The 18083-nt window shown below is 41.0% G+C and overlaps 1 pseudogene; it reads right to left on the bottom strand.

Annotated features, from left to right (window-relative positions):
• Positions 1 to 6698: 6698 nt before the first annotated feature.
• The window catches only part of LOC103070024 (uncharacterized), a 61269-nt pseudogene continuing 49884 nt past the window's right edge, over positions 6699 to 18083 (bottom strand).

Below are 18083 nucleotides of genomic sequence, written 5' to 3'. Positions count from 1 at the left end.
ACAAAATGATATTCGTAGAACACAGTGTATGGACCCTCGTTGCTGTTGCTTGTTAGAGATTGCAGCAGACTTAGTGTTATCTGGGAGAAGGGGAATAACGCACAGGGAATAAAAAATGGAGAACATCATTTTGGTTTTCGCCATGCCAAGATGCCTATTAGAACACGTCAGTTTTCCAACTACTATATGTGAATTTAAATTCAGATGGGATAAATTTCCCATCAAGAGGTTAACCATGACATAGGACATAGCTGCTTTTAATAAGGACAGGGTTGACTTTCTACATAACATCTTCCTCCTTCTCCCAAAAAGGGACCCACATCTCCTCTGTCCAGCTGACCACATCTGAAGCTTCAGGGGCAATTCTTATTGGCCTAAGAGTAATCCCCTCATGCTTGCCAGAGATTAAAGAATGGGCATAAGGGCCCAACTGGGTACAGAGACATGGGGAGGTTTACAGTGGTAGCATCTTCAGTGTCTACTAGATCACACCCAAATCTTCTTTCTTTCTCTTGATATCCTTCCCATGTTTTGAACACTTCTGTTTCCATTTCCCTTTTGAATCTGGCGTTTCTGGCCTGGAAGCCCAGTGTTAAATTGAGCCTGGTCTCCATTGAGTGACACCGCTTCCTTTTCCATAGTGAATGCAGCATGGCACATTTGATAATAGGCATCCCTGCAGTCCATGCTTATAGCCTTGCTTACCTGTCCATGCTTATCTGATCTTCTCAGGGTATTTGTCCATCTCCAGTAGGACCCCAAGTCTTTTTAAACTTTATGACACAGCTGCTGCCACTGTATCCTGTTCTAGAACCCCTTAGGTGTATTAACCTTGCTTCCAAGATCCTCTTTCCTGAAATGAATCTTAGCTGGATTATCATTCAACAAATTCCGAATCCGAAGCTTCTATTGATGCCTGCATAGGCCATAATCTCAGGATCACAGCGGGTCTAATATATCCTCTGACGTGTGCTCCTCTAAAGCCCTCTTCCTTTACCTTTCAAATTCTCTAGTCCTTGAGTGACTTGTGCCACTTCATGTATTACTTTCTGCCATTTCTTTTTCCACTTCTGTTCCATTTCTTTCTATAATTCCTACTCCTTTCATGGAGGCCTGAGTTGCTGGGTTTGTTCTTTTTTTTTTTAATATTTATTTGTTTATTTGGCTGTGTTGGGTCTTAGTTGCGGCATGAGGGATCTTCATTGCAGCATGTGGGATCTTTCGTTGCCGGGCACAGGCTTCTCTCTAGTTGTGGCGTGTGGGCTCCAGGGATCAAACCCGTGTCCCCTGCATTGGAAGATGGATTCTTAACCACTGCACCACCAGGGAAGTCCTGAGGCCTGAGTTTTTAAATTTTAACATACTACTTAAATGGGCCCAGTTCTTTCAATAACACAGATAAACCTCCAGCTGCATTCTTTTATCTTCTCTTCCTTCCCTCCTCCCTCCCTCCCTCCCTTCCTTTCTCTTTCTAGGCCCATGCATTTGTTTCCTGACATACTCCATAGACTCTCTCTTGAGAGGCTCCCGTAGTGAAAAAATGTCAGAATATTCTGCATCTGCCACAAGATCCTCAGTTCAAATATTGCTTGAGTGGAGACAATCCTGCATAGGTCTTCTCCCATCAGTTTCCACCCATGCCTGATCTCTACCTATTGTTGCTCTGCCTGACTCTTTCTTTTTGGTGTTGTCTTCCCTGTACCTTTAAAATATTTTTCTAATATCATTCATTTTCTAGACATACTTTCTTATAGCAAGAGCCATACCTACTTCCCTACATATAATGACTGTGTAATCTTGAAAATCATCAAGTAGGGCCTGAAATAACATCAATACCAACAGCAATGACAATAACAGCTAATAGTTTACTGAGCTCCTACTACACACCAAGCACTGTTCTAAGCATCTTATAATCCTCACAACAATTCCATGAAATGAGGACTATTATCACACCCATTTTACAGATGTAGAAACTGAAGCACAGAGAGGTTAAGTAATTTGCCCAAGATCAGACAGCCAGTAAGTGGCAGAGCCCCATCACGGTCTTTCACTCATATCTGCCCACCCTTCAGTCACTTACCAGTCCTTTCATAATACAACACCCTTTTGTTGTTTGGCCTAGTCATCTCTCAATGCTTCGAAATTGGGTTCTCCTTTTAAAAAGCAAAAATAAAGATTTACAACAGTCTATCACAGCCCATCCTAAATCTTGAACATAATTAATTTCTTTTAATAGGGCTACGTCTCTATTATTCCACAGGGAAAGGTATTAAAGTTAGATTCTATAATTTTTTTTAAAGATAACCTCTATTATGAGGATCATTTGATTGTATGCTTACCAGGTTTTCCCACATATACATTACATTTAAATCCTTAGTTCCAAGTTAATTTTCACTTCCTGATAAAATATTATCTGAGCATGTACTAAAGAATGAATTTTTGCAGCTTAGTGAGATAAGTCATTCATACTCTAACAAGGATATTTTAAACAGCTGGTTATTCCTCCAGGAAAACGGTATTCAGATCAGACTAATTTCCTAAATGACATAAAAGGAGTGAGCAGTTTTCAGGTGTCTTATGTAACTGAGTGCTGATGCCTTAGGACTAGATGACGGAATGACAGAGAAAGGGGAAGCTGAATCTTTGAAATGGCAAAAATTATCATTTAAAAATCACAGTAAATATCACCTGCCAGGTATTAAAATGATGAAAGGGCTTATTTTTTCCACACTCCTAGTGTGATAGGTTTTATAAACAAATAATTTTAAGTACAGTAACCTGTTAAGCACCAGTAATTAGTTGAGAAAAAACAAACACAAGTATTCTTGAAGAGAGAGCAAACCCTGAGGGAGTTTAGTCCTCTGAAATTATGCTAAGTGTATATTGAAATCATTCTGGAAGACTCCTACCCCAAATAAAAATCCCCTTTGTCTCTCTCACACATAACTTCTGTGGCAGCTGACAGGATTATCTGCTAACACAGGTGGACCTGGTGATGGCTAAAACCATCCGGAATATTTTAGGTTTTCACTGGAAGAATTAAGAGTCTATAATATCTGTGAATGGAAAGGGCACTAAGTCTAGTGCAGATATTAACTTTGCCACCAAGTAGTTATGGGATTTGGTTCTGTCACCTCATTTCTTTGAATTTGTTTCCCAATCTGTCAAATACAAAAATGAGAATTAAATCATCTCCAAGGCCCGTTCTGACAACTCCCAAGTTCCACAATTTTAAGATGGCTTTGAACACTTCTTCACAAAGAAGTCTCTAACATTTAATCCTGTAAGATAAACTAAAAATATGTAGGAACCAGTGATAGGATATTTAATATCTCCCAATAGATATTCCACTATTGTTAAACTACCTTCTCTGTTGCACTCCATCAGCTATCACGGCTCTGAAACAGGGAGCAGAGCAGATGCCATCACAAGAATGAAGAGGATATGGTACATAAGGAAAGCTCTTGTCATACAAGAATAAAAATCCACCCTTTTTAAAAACGTTTTTATTGAAATACAGTTGATTTACAGTGTTGGGTTAGAAAAATCCATCTCTTGCAGCCCTAAAAAATGATGGAAAGGAGGACAGAAAAAGGTAATCAGATCCGGTGTGCTTACTTCCTGTCCCTTCTCAGCATGAAAACTAGAATTGGAGGTATATAGTTAAAGTATTCACATATTATAGACATAGGGTAATTCAAGAAAAATGGGGATAGTGGTTTGCTTCTCTGGGCATGCCTGTGAGAGGCTGAGTCTTCCAGGAACTCTGCTTTCAGCTTATGGGATGTTCAACATGACACAGGGAGAATAATGCAACATTGGTGGAGGGAGGTGGCTCAACAGATGAGCCTGAAGCAAAGCTCCTGGCTCATCAAGGCCTACGTGGGATATTCTGGGAATCCAGAAGTTCCCATATGTCTCAGTGAGAAGATGGAATACCATCAAGAGGATCAATGGACCTGCAGAGGCCTGGGGTCAGTACAGAGGTTGCAGTGTATAAGGCAAATGGTTCAGTGTGGACTTCAGTAAAGAAAGTAGCACAACTTCTCAAAAGGACAAAATGAGCAGTTTTATCTCTGAGGCTAACAGTTCTGCTTTCAGAGTATACCCGACACTCCATACCAAAGGACAACACAAGGACTGGCATGCATGGCGCAGGGCCTTTCCCTGAGGTCATGTCAGCTTTCCCATCGCTCAGGCTTCTACCAGCCCACTAGTTACTGTGTGAATTAGAAAAAGGCACTCCCTTTATCCTGACACTTTACTTCCACCTATCAGAAAATTATCATAATATACTGGTTTTGTTAAAATAAGGCAACCTACTGCCACATCCTACTGCCAGAGAACTGTCGTAATAAACTTAGAAATCTAGGATGCCGAAGATGTGAAAGACACTCCATCTATGTATGCCTTATACAGCATCCCTCAACTCCCATATATATCTTGGAATGGGAGGGAGGTGGGGAAATAAAATCTGTAAGATTCAGCATCTACCTATAAAAGAAAACAGATAATGTGGGGACTCAAGGATAAAAATTACAGAAAATAAGCTATGTTTTCTTTGTACATCTGAATTAACTAAATCAACTCTGCCATACCAAAATACAAACTATGCCCCAAATTTTGCATTTTATTTTACTTTTTGCTATCTCCCATAGCACCTTACATAGCAATGGATACACATAAGGAACTACTAAATTCTTTCTGAAAAAAAAGTAAATTTTTAGAAAAGAATCAGAATTATCGATCCACTTATAATATGTATGATAGCATGTAATTTTCCTTTCTTCCCCTACAGTTATTTGAAACAAATCTAAAATTTTTCCCATTTGCTCCTTGCTAACAACCATAAAAATCTGCAGTTCTTCAGTTGTTTTCTAAGTCTCCCTCCTCAAACTTTTTCTTGAGAAGGAAGCTTACATCTAAGTTTCTCCATTTTCAGGACCAAAGAGAGCTCATCTCAAAATTACAGAATTAAAAAAAATTGAAAACAGGATTATGTAATCCAAAGTAAATTCTTATTAAAAGATGAGGGGACCCTGATACCTAAAAAGGTAAAGTATTTTGCCTAGAGTCACATATCAAACCCGGAACTCAAATACCCTACACAATAATACTGGCTCTCCCTGCCCCTCTCCCCACTCCCAAAATACACACTTTCCCCCTCACCCTTACTTCCCTTATTGTACTTTGTAACCACTTAGCCATCCATCTCAAACTTAAGACAGCAACTGATCAAACTCAAACGAGAAAGAAATCACCCAAAGGTCGAAAATCAGAGAATCAGTAAACTGCCGGTTTTATCATTTCCATAAAGTGATAAAAGAGAGCGGAGAGAATTAAGAAAGGATACTTTTTCAGTCATCACAACAGCAGCTAGGGAATAAAAACGTTTTCCTTGGGGACAGATTATGCTGAGGGGACCAGATACAGATACAAAAGATAATTCCCCTTGAGGTTTCTTCTTTTTCTGAGTTTGTGAGATCTAAAAAAAAAAACTAAACACAACCTCAACACATTTACTTCTCTCCTTTTCTCACATATTATTTCCCCAAACATTATATAGACCACGTCTCCGAAGTAAATTGACCAAAGGTCTATTGCCTATTGACCAAAACCTTTTCAAGATTTAGGTGACTCCTCTTAGACTACGATTAGGAACCGACTCCAAACTTCGGTTACCAAGCTCCAAGCTCGGTAAAGTGGATCTCCAAGGTTTGCAAATACCCTCAGCTTGACTAAAGGGCACAGAATCTCTAGCGCTCCCTACAGCTCAGACTTTGGACCTACCTACCACAAAAAAACCCAAGTTACTAAGATTGGCTACCTCGCTCTACTTTTTTCCGCTTTAAAAAATCGAGCGGGGGGCGGGGGGGGGGGCCGAGGTTGAAACGACGAACCGAAGGATTAATCACTTCTCCCCATTACATCAGCAGCCCCCGCCCTTTCCTCCGAGCACCTCCTCTCCCAGAATCGTCGCTACGCACTAGCGCTCTCTTCACCCAACCCCCGCTCTATTATATGCCCTGATACCTCCCCATTATCACCCGCCCCACCACACTCCCCCTCTCCTCCTTCCCCCCTCCTTGGCTGGGGAGGGAGGAAACCCGAGAGAGGAAACAGGGCGTTGAAGGAAGGGACTTAGCGATAAGAGCAGAGGCCCCATTGGCCCGAAGGTTGTATGAGCGCCTTCCATTGGCTGCTTTGCCGGAATCCCCGCCCCTCTACTTCCCCGCCCATTCGCCCCTCCCCCGACGCCCCGCGGCCCTCCCCTCCCCCGCCCATCCGCCCCCCCCCCGCCGCCCCGCGGCCCTCCCCCGCGCCCCTAGCCAGCCCCGCGGCGGGGAGGGACCGACTGGGCGAGTGGCGGCTCCGGCGGTGTCAATGGCTCCTCCTGCCACGGAGCAGCAGCAGAAGCAGCGGCGACGGGGCTGAGGAGGAGAAGGAAAGGCTCCTTTAAGGAGGAGTTACGACGACGCCTCTTTTTCCCCCTATCTCCTCCCTTCACACTCATTTCCCCTTCGCCGAGGAGAGAAGGGGGGGAGGAGAGAGAAGAGGCCGAAGAAAGAGAGAAAAAATTCCTCTCAGAAATCTCTTTCAGGGGGTGTGGGGGGGAGGAAGAGGAAAAAAAAAAAGAGCCGGGCGCCCCCTGCTCCCTCCCTCCCTTCTCTCCCTCTCTTCTCCTCCTTCTCCCTTCCTCACCCGCCCGCCCACTCCCCCCGCCGCCGGAGACGCCGCTCGGGAGTCGGCGGGACCGGGGTCTGTCTCCTCAGCCGCCGACGCCGCGCTTCGCCTCGGGATCCCTTTCTCTCGCTCTGCCCGTCTTTCTGTCTCCGTCCCTCGCCGCCGCCCCGCCCGGCGGCCTCGGCCTTCCCCGTGCGTCAGGCCCGCCCGCCGGGCCTCGCTCGGTCTCTGTCTGTCTCCGCGGGCCTTTCTCTTGACTCGGGGTCTCGCTCGCTCCTCCGCCCTTACCATCTCCCCTTCCTCTCACCCCTTTTCCTTCCTCCCCCCTCTCCCCACCCCCTTCTCCTGCCCCGGAGCTCGCGGTGCGTGTGCGTGTGTGTGTCCCTCCGCCGACGCCGCCACCTCATCCCGGCAAATGAACTCCGTCCGAGCCGCCAACCGGAGACCCAGGCGAGTGTCGCGGCCGCGCCCGGTGCAGCAACAGCAGCAGCAGCAGCAACCCCCGCAGCAGCCGCCGCCGCAGCCGCCCCAGCAGCAGCCGCCGCAGCAGCAGCCTCCGCCGCCGCCGCAGCAGCAGCAGCAGCAGCAGCCTCCGCCGCCGCCACCGCCGCCTCCGCCGCTGCCCCAGGAGCGGAACAACGCCGGCGAGCGGGGTAAGGCCGCGCTCCCTCCCCGCCGCCCGCCGGGTCGGGCGCCCGGCTGACCGGGACCCGCGGGAAGGGAAGCCGGGGCGGGGGCGGCCTGTGCGCCCGGGGGTGGGAGACGGAGGTTGAGCGGAGGCGGGTCCCCCGGTGCCGCAGTGTCAGCCCGGCTTGGGCCCCGGCCGGCAGGAAAAGCCGCGGCTTCCCGACTCGCCCGGGCTCTAGCTCAGGCCGCGCTTTGTTTGGTTTCGGGGGCTTGGCACCCTCTCCCCCCACCCATCCTTCTGGCTTCTCGGCTCGCTCACGGACCCCGCAGGAGTCTGTTGGTGGGTGGGGGAAGAGCGAAGGGTGGGATTTTCCCCTTCTCGGCAGTCTTCCACGGTTTGGTCTCCCGTTTCTAATAGGAGGTGGGGGGGAGCGGCTGGGAGTGATCGGGTGGCTGGGGCTGGCTGGGGAACTTGTTTTTCCCCCTTTTCTCTGTTAGCCTCCCCCTTCCTGTTGGAGGAGGGGAGAGGGGGACTCGGAGTGGTCGGTGGTGTTGGCCGGGGAACTTGTTTCCCCCGCCCCCCTCCCTAAGTCACGGGGTAGGGGGAGCAGCTTCTCTTCTCCCAACCCCACGATGTTTGCTGCGCAGTTTGGCTTTAGTTACAGAACCCCGGGGAAGGACCCGTTAAGTCAAGACCTTTAAGTAAATGTAGAATCCATCGGCCATTTCCAGCCCCCTCCCTCGCGTGTAGTGCAGTTACCCTTCCGCTCTATCTACACCCCTCTCGCCTGTCCCCCCGCCCCGGCTTACCCCCAGGCCACTGTGCTACTCCTCCATCTCCCAGTGGGATTTGAACGCCCCTTCCTTAGAACTGGCCCCTCGGGAGAGAGTGTGTGTGCATATCTGTGTGTGTGTGTGTGTGTGTGTGTGTGTGTGTTGTGTCCAAGGCCTAGTGAAATGTGTCATTTGGACTCAACTGTGCAGCTCTGTCTGGTAACCACCATTGTCTAAGGGCTGAGGCTCCGGAGGGTTGGATTCTTGCTTTAGCAAAAATAATGTTCAGTTCTACTTTGAAGATGTGGTTATTTGGGGAGGTTCAGGAGGTGGGGTGTTGCACCTTGGTCTCCAAATGCATCTGTTCTCCTTATTAGCTGCTCTCAGTGGGAGTGGAGGTCAGTACCATATTTATGTATACGGTTGTTTTAAGGAGGAGGGGAATTGTTAGGAGACATTTTGCGTGTTTTCGTTGGCGGATTAAGGTTAATTTTATGTGCGTTGGTTGTCACATCTCCTTTGATTAAGGGAATTAAGATTAAATGCTTTTTTAAAATTATACATTCTTTCCTTAAAAATTGTTTTATTGTTGTTCTTGATCAAAATACTTAACAAATGAAAGAGGGAGATGATAATCTGAAAAATAGTTTAAAGGGTTTTCACTAGTCACTGCTACAGATAGTCCTTGTGAAAGCAGTTTTCTATATGTTGTTTGAAAGAATGTGATGTTTCAAGCCAGTTAGAGGTCTTGTGCAACATTATTGGTAATGTGTTTTAATGATTCTTGGATACATTTATAAATTTTTTGTGAATTAAAAATATTTGTAGTTTCAACATTTCCTTTTACATTTGCATATCAGGGTTCTCCTGTGTTCCATTCAAATAATATTCAAGTCTCCTTCCAGAATTGGTACTATATGTAATAGAGTTGACTAATTATTTTTTGGGAAAAGTGACACTGGATTGAAATCATAATACGGATTCTATTGCTAGAAGTAAGCTTTTCCAAGATGTACTGATTTGTTAATTTACGTTAACAGTGGATCAGATCCTTTCAGCCAAACTTAGTCTCATTGTGTAGTTTTAAATGTTAATTCTGAATCTCCTTTTCACGATTTGTGTGTATTTTCAAACTTAGTTGAGGTCCTTATATCTTGGTCACTTTTCTTCATTTGTTTGAAATTATTAGCTTCTAAAGTCTATTTCCTTTTGAAGTAAAGTGACTTGGTAGTTGGCAGTCACATGCCGGAGTGTCATTTTTCTTTTCATTGATATCCATAAACTGACTAAGATGTTCATGAATCAGAATTTCAGTATGTGCCCAACCAAATGGTAGATCATATTCACTGTAGGGTTGTTACTTTGCTGCTGCTGGTAGGAACTGTTCTGGAGATTCTGTGTTGGCACAGAGGGGGAAAGAACTGGCTGATTAGCCTTCAGGGAAAATGCTATGGGTCTTTTGGAGGGCAAATAAATGGCCTCAAAATGAATGAAACTTTAAGATGAATTAAAAGACTAAAATAAAAAAGATTTTGCTAGTTTTATGTAAAAGATATGTCATTCTTTGAAAATTGGCATTTTGATTATATTTTAAATGTACAGTTCTATAATGATCAGAAGCTAGCCAAGAAGAATGCTTTTCATTTTAACAGTTTTATGGAGTATGCAAAGTGTCACTATTTCTGGTTTAAATAGGAAAGGTTTTTTGTTTGTTTGAGAATATGCTGGGTTTCATAATTTTGACAGGGTAATGAAGGAACTACAGCTAATGTTGTGCGTGTGCATGTTTTACTTTTTACTAACTTTTAATGGATATGTAACTCTTGCATTAGAGTCTTGGATAGAGTTACATAATAGTGCATCAGACAGCTTTCCAAGTAGGGAATTGAAGTGAGACTGTTTCAAGGCAACTTAAGTTAATTCATTCTATATAAAAGAATCACTTATTTCATGTAAAGGGTGGACTTAAGGCTTTTATAGTAATAAAGGTTATAGGATAGTGTATTTTTTTCAAGCAAAATTTCTGTCAGAACTGGTTTTTAGTTGCTTCTTTGCCCTCATGTTAATTAGTCTAAAAACTTCCTTGACACCTCCTTTGTATTTGAATGTTTGTAATGGCCAATGTTTAAAGAAGAAAGAAACAGCCTTATGGAGTGAAATCTTATGAGGACTTTTCAAAGCCTTTCTTGGGGGAGATTTTCTACACCCCACCTTGAGAAATAATCAGCCTCCGTGTTTCATGGAATGCTTTCTTCATTCATTTTACCCGAAATGGTCCACTGTCTAAAGAAGGAATACAAATCATGAGCATTTTTAGGCTGTTAATTTAAAATCCTGAGTTTAGGATTTCACATACCACTTTAAGCTGGTAGAAAATAATTTGTGTTCCACATAGGGACCCTTTGATAATATATTGCAGATTCAGTGAAACTGAAAGTAGTGTGGGGTTGGATTTTATATATTCGTTTTCTTTTAAAATCCTTAAAGGATTTAGTTTTTGTAACTTCTGCTGAATTTATCTTGAAACCTATTTGGTAGTCTTTTTTTAGAAGTATGTATGAGGAAAGCTTACAAGTCTGCAGAAGTGCTGTGTATTCTGAGCATTTTCAGTTTCTAGTTGTTAAAATTGATTACTTTGAATAGGTATTAAATGCACGTGATTTAAAATTCACAAGTCCCTTTCCTAAACCTGCCTTCAGCTACCAAATTCTCCTACCCGGAATCAGTCTATTGATTGATTATTATGTCTGCTATTAATTTCTCATTTATTATGTTTTAATAAAAGATGAAATTTGACTTCTGAAAATCTTGATATGGAAGTTTTGGGAAAAAAGTGTAATTTTCTAGTTATTGGGAAATTCATAAGATTGAAGTGCTGAAATTTTAACTGTGATCATTTATAGTTCAAGAAATGCAATGAATACAATATATTAATGGATTTTGCTATTAACTTCTAGTCTGAAATAATTAGAGTAAAAATGTAATCAGTCTCTTTAATCCCATATTTGTGGGATTAAAATCTCACCTGTTATCCTGGAATTATAGTCTTTTTTTTTTTTAAAGTGAACTTTTGAAGTAATTCAGTATGTATAGTATTACATAAAATATTTCTGATGTAGCTACATATTTATTATATGCAGCAGTCAGGAAACTCCTTAGTGTTCTATTCACGCATGCTAATTATACTTTTCTGTGGGGTTTTAGCCCATTATATTTTACCTTCGGATTCTTCCTACTGCATACAGAATAAGAAACTTCTGCAACCTTTATAGATAGAAGAGTTCTGGACAAGGAACCCGATTTTTCCTCTTTTAGGAATTATGTACTGTGGGTCACTGCTCTCCCATGTTGTGGCTAAACCTTCGAAATATTTACATAGCCTTAGAAGAGAGATGCCACTCAACTGTGTCTGTATGCGTGTGTGCATGTGTGTGTGTGGCCTGTTTCTCAACACTGAGAAATTATTTGAGGAATAGAAATGGGATAGTAACAATACTGTTGTTAGGGGTCTGCTGATAAGGCCTAAGGGTTGTCCCTATACTGTTTGTCTTTTTCATTACTGGAAATTCTGGCAAACCCGAGGAAAGGCCAACCAGCTTGGAGACCTACCAGGTAAGGCAACAAAGACCCAGTTAGTGAGGACCCTTGAACTTAAATTTGGCAGAATTCAAGGGTAGTGAGTATTTTCTCAGTCTTTTTTTCCTATTTGTTTTAATTTTGAAAATAAACAATCTATAGTAATGAGTTATTTCAACTTGAGGTCTCTTATTGTTCCCTCTTTTATTCCTAACAAGTTACCCTTATTTTGTATCTATCTTGTCCCATTGGTCTCTGAAGGGTACTCTGTTTTAGACCTTCCATTTCTCAAATTTATCAGTCATTTAAATTACATTCTTGTCTTCCAGAGAACTCTGGTTAATATGTGAGGTTGTAAGCAAGGTACCCCCAAATTGCAGTTGTAACCCTCTGAAAATAAAATTATAAAGAAGCAAAATATAAGGGATGAGACAGTTGGGGGTAGTATGATGGCTAGAGCTCACAGTTAGAGCTAGCTAGATGTGGGTTCTGATCCTAGCTATACCAGTAGTGAGCTATTTGACATAGGGCGAACAATGTAACCTCTCCGAGCCTTGCTTTATTATCTTTAAAATAGGGATGGTAACACTTGTCTTAGCAGTAATTGTAAAGATAAGAGATAGTAAAGTACCTAGCATGTGGTAGATGCTCAATAAATGGCAGCTCTTTTAAATATTAAAAATAATAGTAAGGAATTGAAGCAGCCATTTATAAAACTAAACCTAAGAGATAAAATGTGTATGAGTCGCTAAAGAGTTTCTGTCATATCCCAAAATGCAGTCTGGGTGATGTGGTATAACCTCAGAGAAACTGATTTGCAATTATAAATCACTAATCTTATATCTAATGAATTGAAATATTCTTTGAAAAAAGAATAAGAAAATGGAAGAAATGGGTATTTGGAATAATAATAAACAGTGACTCTGTTTCTTCTTACGTACTAGAGTCTTTGCCAGACACTTTTCTTATATACTGTCCCTCTTAGCAATTCTCTACGATGGCTGTTAACGTAGCAGTGAATACGCTTGTAAGTAGCAGAGAAGAATTTCGAAATTGATTTATATCACCTAGTCTTTCCATAAACAGAGGAAGATACTGAAATACATTTGGCAGAATATCTCCATCACTTTTACAGAAAGGAATAACCTAGCCCTTGCAGCACATCAGTCCCCTGTCTTATCCCATCTTTTCTGTCGGAGGCAGATACAGTAGTCCGATGCCAATGATTGTTAAATCATTTGGTTTCATGTTTTCTGAGTAGCTTTCTGATCATAATTTTACCTCATGTAGATTTGTCTCCAGATGAGATTGCACTGATTGGCTCACATGTTTTTCCAGTTTGTTGATGAGATCACTAAGCACTCATTGTGCAAAGAAGGGTAGATTTCCCTTGAATTACTCATAAGTTATGAATAAAGGGTGTTAAGTCATTTTTTAGTTCATAGTTATAGACTGGACTGTTTCAGGAAGGAAAAAAATGTGAGTTAAATTAGACTTCAGTAAGAATTTTGACAGGTTTGTAGACTAGATATCCTTTTCTTACCATAGCTTGGTGTCTTTACATGCATAGCTTTGGGTTTTTATATAAGTTTGGTTAACACAAAAAATGTGCTTAAACTTATTCCTTAGAAAATAGAAAAATGAAACTAAGTGACTTCCTTTACATAATTTATTGTAATTGAAGGCAAATATTGAAAATATTTACTTTACTTTGAAAATGAATGCGCTGTGTATTTTTTTATTTTAAAACACCCCAAATAAGATAGCATAGTTAAAAGCAAATGCAAATCATTTAAGTTAGTTGTTTATTCTCCCAATTTTTAAAAATCTAGTTGTCAAATGTTCTGCCCTTCTAACAGATGGAAAATTGTATCACTGTGTTCAAAAAAGGAGAAAACATTCTCTCAACTGGTGGCTAAACCTTAAAAAGCATTAATGGGACTTCCCTGGTGGTCCAGTGGTTAAGACTCTGTGCTTCCAGGGCAGGGGGCACGGGTTCGATCCCTGGTCCGGGAAGTTCCACATACTGCGTGGTGTGGCCAAAAAAATCCCCCAAAAATCCAAAAAACATTAATGTATACTTTCACATATCATTAGAGATGAGGTGCCATTCATCTTTTTTGTGAAGAGAGCCTACTTTTCTCTTTTCTCAAAGCTTAGAAATATTTCTAGTGATAGAAATGGAGTAAGAAACTGTGCTTTAAAATTATTTTTCTGGTAACAGTGATAATCTCAGTTTCACAGTTTTCCCGTAGTGTACACTCAGCACTCAGATGGTTGAGTTGGGTTGTTTCAGAATCTTTGATCGCTGCAAGTTTGTGTGGAATTAACTGGCTACTATGTGGATTCACCCTTTGGCATTGGTTTCTTTAGTACCACGTGTTGATAACTGACTTGCATGAGTTTAGCTTTTACTGGTTTGCTGACTCTACTTGGGTTTAGATATAAGAATTCTTTTTGCACTCAAGTATTGATTTTGTATCTTGCATCCATAGTATATAAATATATATATAATGTGTGTATATATGTGTATACATACATACATATGTATGCGTAAGAACACATGGCTTTATGAGACTCCTGACACTTAGGATGAAGGGAGTGGGGAAAAGGAAAGGCATAGTCACCTGTTATAGTTTTGAGGGTTGGTGTGTATATATATGTCATTAGTAATTGATCTACGTTTTTGAAAAAAAAAATAACAGGCTTTAAGGAAAATTAGAAGTGAGTAGAATTCAACAATGGTAAGTAGGAGTCACTCAAGTTTGTATCATGGCAGAGAAGATCAAACAAGACTTGTTTAAAATAAATGGGGATGGGTGAAGACATTATATTTTGAAATCTAGTATTTTTGGCAAACCAATTGTATTATAAAAGAAATTGTGGAATTGCTCATTTTCCTTCTTTATATAGAAGAAATTTCTTATTTACAGTTATTTGTTAAAAGTAGACACAGAACTTTGAATCACTATGTTGTACACCTGAAACTTGTATAATACTGTACATCACCTATGCCTCAATTTAAAAACGTAGACACAGCTAATTCACAGTTGTGTGCGAATGACTGATATCTTTGTAATCCTTTGAAATATATTTGCATTTTAAGAAACTGATTATTTGGTCAAATTTTCATATTTTAAGCTCAGTAAAAGTAGGAGAAATAAGCAATTTGGAGAAAGACTTTGGGTAGGAGTGCTCCCTCAGAGGCAAAATGAGCACATCAGAGGAGGGGGAGAGTGGAAGATTTTTGCAAGAATCACTTACCTTACATATTTATTTTTCCTAATCGACTACTTCTGAACCTAAAATTTGTCTAAAGTTTCACTTTTTCTTCCCCCCAAAAGAGTAATTTTGAGTTGATGGTTTGGAGAAAAGAGAAAAAATTTGAGCAGGTACAAGTGACAGTATGTATGGGTCATTTACATTAACAATGGTCATTTGATTAGAAACCGTCTATATGTAACTTTATATATCTATATGTGTATATACTATATATATAACTACATATAGTTATTTAAATTGTAGAAATAACTTTTATTAGTTTATTTTAAGATTTATTTATTTATTTTGGCTACATTGGGTCTTAGTTGCGGCATGCGGGATCTTCTTTGAGGCTCTTGGGATCTTTAGTTGCAGCACATGGGCTTCTCTCTCTAGTTGTGGTGTGTGGGTTTTCTCTCTCTAGTTGTTGCGCCCGGGCCCTGTAGTTTTTGGCATGCAGGCTCTCTAGTTGAGGCGTGTGAGCTCAGTAGCTGTGGTGTGCAGGCTTAGTTGCCCCAGGGCACGTGGGCTCTTAGTTCCCTGACCAGGGATCGAACCCACATCCCCTAAATTGTATGGCGGATTCTTTACCACTGGACCACCAGGGAAGACCCTATTGTTTTTTTCCAACTTAAGGTTTTGGTGAAAGTATACAAGTGCACACAAATCACTGATGTACAGCTTGATGACTTTTCACAAAGTGAACATATCTGTAATCAGTAATACCTAGATCAAGAAATAAAATACTACCAGCATCCCAGAAGTATCCCCCACCCCCACCAGTGCCTTCCCAGTCACTACCCCCAACCCTATCTTTCTAACTGCTTGAATTAGTTTTACCTGTTTTTGAACTTTAAATGTAATCATCTAATATATGTATATGGATAGCTGATTCATTTTGTTATAAAGCAGAAACTAACACACCACTGTAAAGCAGTTATACTCCAATGAAGATGTTTAAAAAAAAAAAAAAGAAATGACACCAAGATACACAAAAGTTATCTGTTGACTGTCTTTTATTTCACATTTGCTATTTGTGGGGGAGTGTCGTATACATAAATATTTAATGAAAAAAATAATAATAAGGGCTTCCCTGGTGGCGCAGTGGTTGAGAGTCCGCCTGCCGATGCAGGGGACACGGGTTCGTGCCCCGGTCTGGGAAGATCCCACATGCCACGGAGTGGCTGGGCCCGTGAGCCATGGCCGCTGGGCCTGCGTGTCCAGAGCCTGTGCTCCGCAACGGGAGAGGCCACAACAGTGAGAGGCCCGTGTACCGCAAAAAAAAATAAAATAAAATAAAATACAAAAAAAATAAATGTAATCATCTAGTATGTATTCCTGTTTGTTTGACTTATTTTGCTTAATATGTGTATGTCAGTTTCATCCATGTTGTTGCTTGTAGCAATAGTTCATTCTTGTTGCTGAATAAGATTACATTGTATGAATAAACTACAATTTATCCATTCTACAACTGATGGATATAGAGTTGTTTCTGTATTTGGCTGTCAGGAATAGTGCTGCTATGAGCATTTTATATTTATCTTCATGAGCACATATACATGTTCCCTTTAAGTTTTATACCTCAACATATGCCATATTTATCTTTTCCAAGGGCAAAACTTCCATTTACTTCGCAAGAAATGGAAGATTAAACAGCTTTAAGACAGATATGAATGTGGCCTCTTATAATTATGTTGTTGAAACTATTTTATTTCAAATATTAGTGTTTTTCTTAAATTTTTTGATATTTCCACTTATGTATCAACAGTACGGTATTAGGCAGTTTACCCATCAACTTAATATGCTTTAATTTTCCCCAGAGATCATAGGTTGGGTTATTTTGAGGAGAGGGGAAATCTTTTTTATATTCAGGGATTTTTAAAACTACTGTGGACCTTATTATGTAATTCTGAGTCTTAAGTCCAAAAACTGTTGTTTCTTTTTGCTACTGCCATATTTTTGTTTGTCCTTTTTTGTTTGGAACCCTGTTTCTTACTACTTTTTTAAACTTGTCCTTTTAACTCCTGTGAAAATATTTTGCTATTGTTTGGTCGGTTTCATTTTACTTCTTGTTTTTCTGCATATATTGATTATCCTTTGTTATCTTACATTCAGCTTATTTATAAATTATAAAACTTTCACAGAAAAACTGGGGCACATTTTGCTCTCAGAGTTGTTTTTTTTTGTTTTGTTTTGTTTTTTGTTTTTTTTTGTGGTACGCGGGCCTCTCACTGTTGTGGCTTCTCCCGTTGAGGAGCACAGGCTCCGGACGCGCAGGCTCAGCGGCCATGGCTCACAGGCCCAGCCGCTCCGCGGCATGTGGGATCTTCCCAGACCGGGGCACGAACCCGTGTCCCCTGCATCCGCAGGCGGACTCTCAACCACTGCGCCACCAGGGAAGCCCCAGAGTTGTTTTTTTAGTCCTTGTCTACATCTCTTCGTTCCTTTCATATAGGAAGGTGTAAAAGTGCCTCTGCCAGCATCATGGATAAGTTCTTCCTGAAGTGAAAGATGGTGCTGAAGTGCTAGTGATTTATAAGCTTGTATACCCTGTGATACAAGTATTCCCTGAGATTGACAGATGGGCTCTGTTCTGAAAGAACTGCTTGCTTGAAACTGATGATACAGTAGCCTCAGATACGAAAGGAGTAAGATTTCATTATTTCATGTCTGCTCTTTCAGCACTTAACAGTCCAGTGTTAGTACTAACAGTTGTTCTTTCTTGTCTACAACAAGCAGTGTGGAGAAGACTGTCACCTTCCTTTACATTTTTTTTATTATTATTATGTTTAACCGTAACCATAGTCAGTAAATGTTGCTTGTTAAGTTTGGGAGGGATAAGGAGCCTGAGCTTTTTCAAGGTGGCTTATTCTTTTTTCTGCAGTTGTTTCTTAATCTCATTTCTAAATTAGGAGATTTTAAATAAGCTGACTTTGAGATGGCCTGAAACTCTTTCTGTATCATTTGAGTTACCAGTATACATAAGTGAGGTCTGAATTTGGGTATTACTATACAGATATATTTCTTGCCTTGATGGAACTTGAAGTTGAGCTAGAGACTGAATATAAATAACATCTGAGATCAAGATGACTTGAAATAAGGGTGTTGGTATTATTTTCATTGTCTTCTGGTACATATTTTTTAAGAATGAATATGTGTGT

The sequence above is a fragment of the Lipotes vexillifer genome, unplaced genomic scaffold (assembly GCF_000442215.2).
Source record: "Lipotes vexillifer unplaced genomic scaffold, Lipotes_vexillifer_v1.1 scaffold666, whole genome shotgun sequence".
Taxonomy (NCBI): Eukaryota; Metazoa; Chordata; class Mammalia; order Artiodactyla; family Lipotidae; genus Lipotes; species Lipotes vexillifer.
Note: the sequence above shows the minus strand (reverse complement) of the source record. Positions and strands in the feature narration are given on the sequence as shown.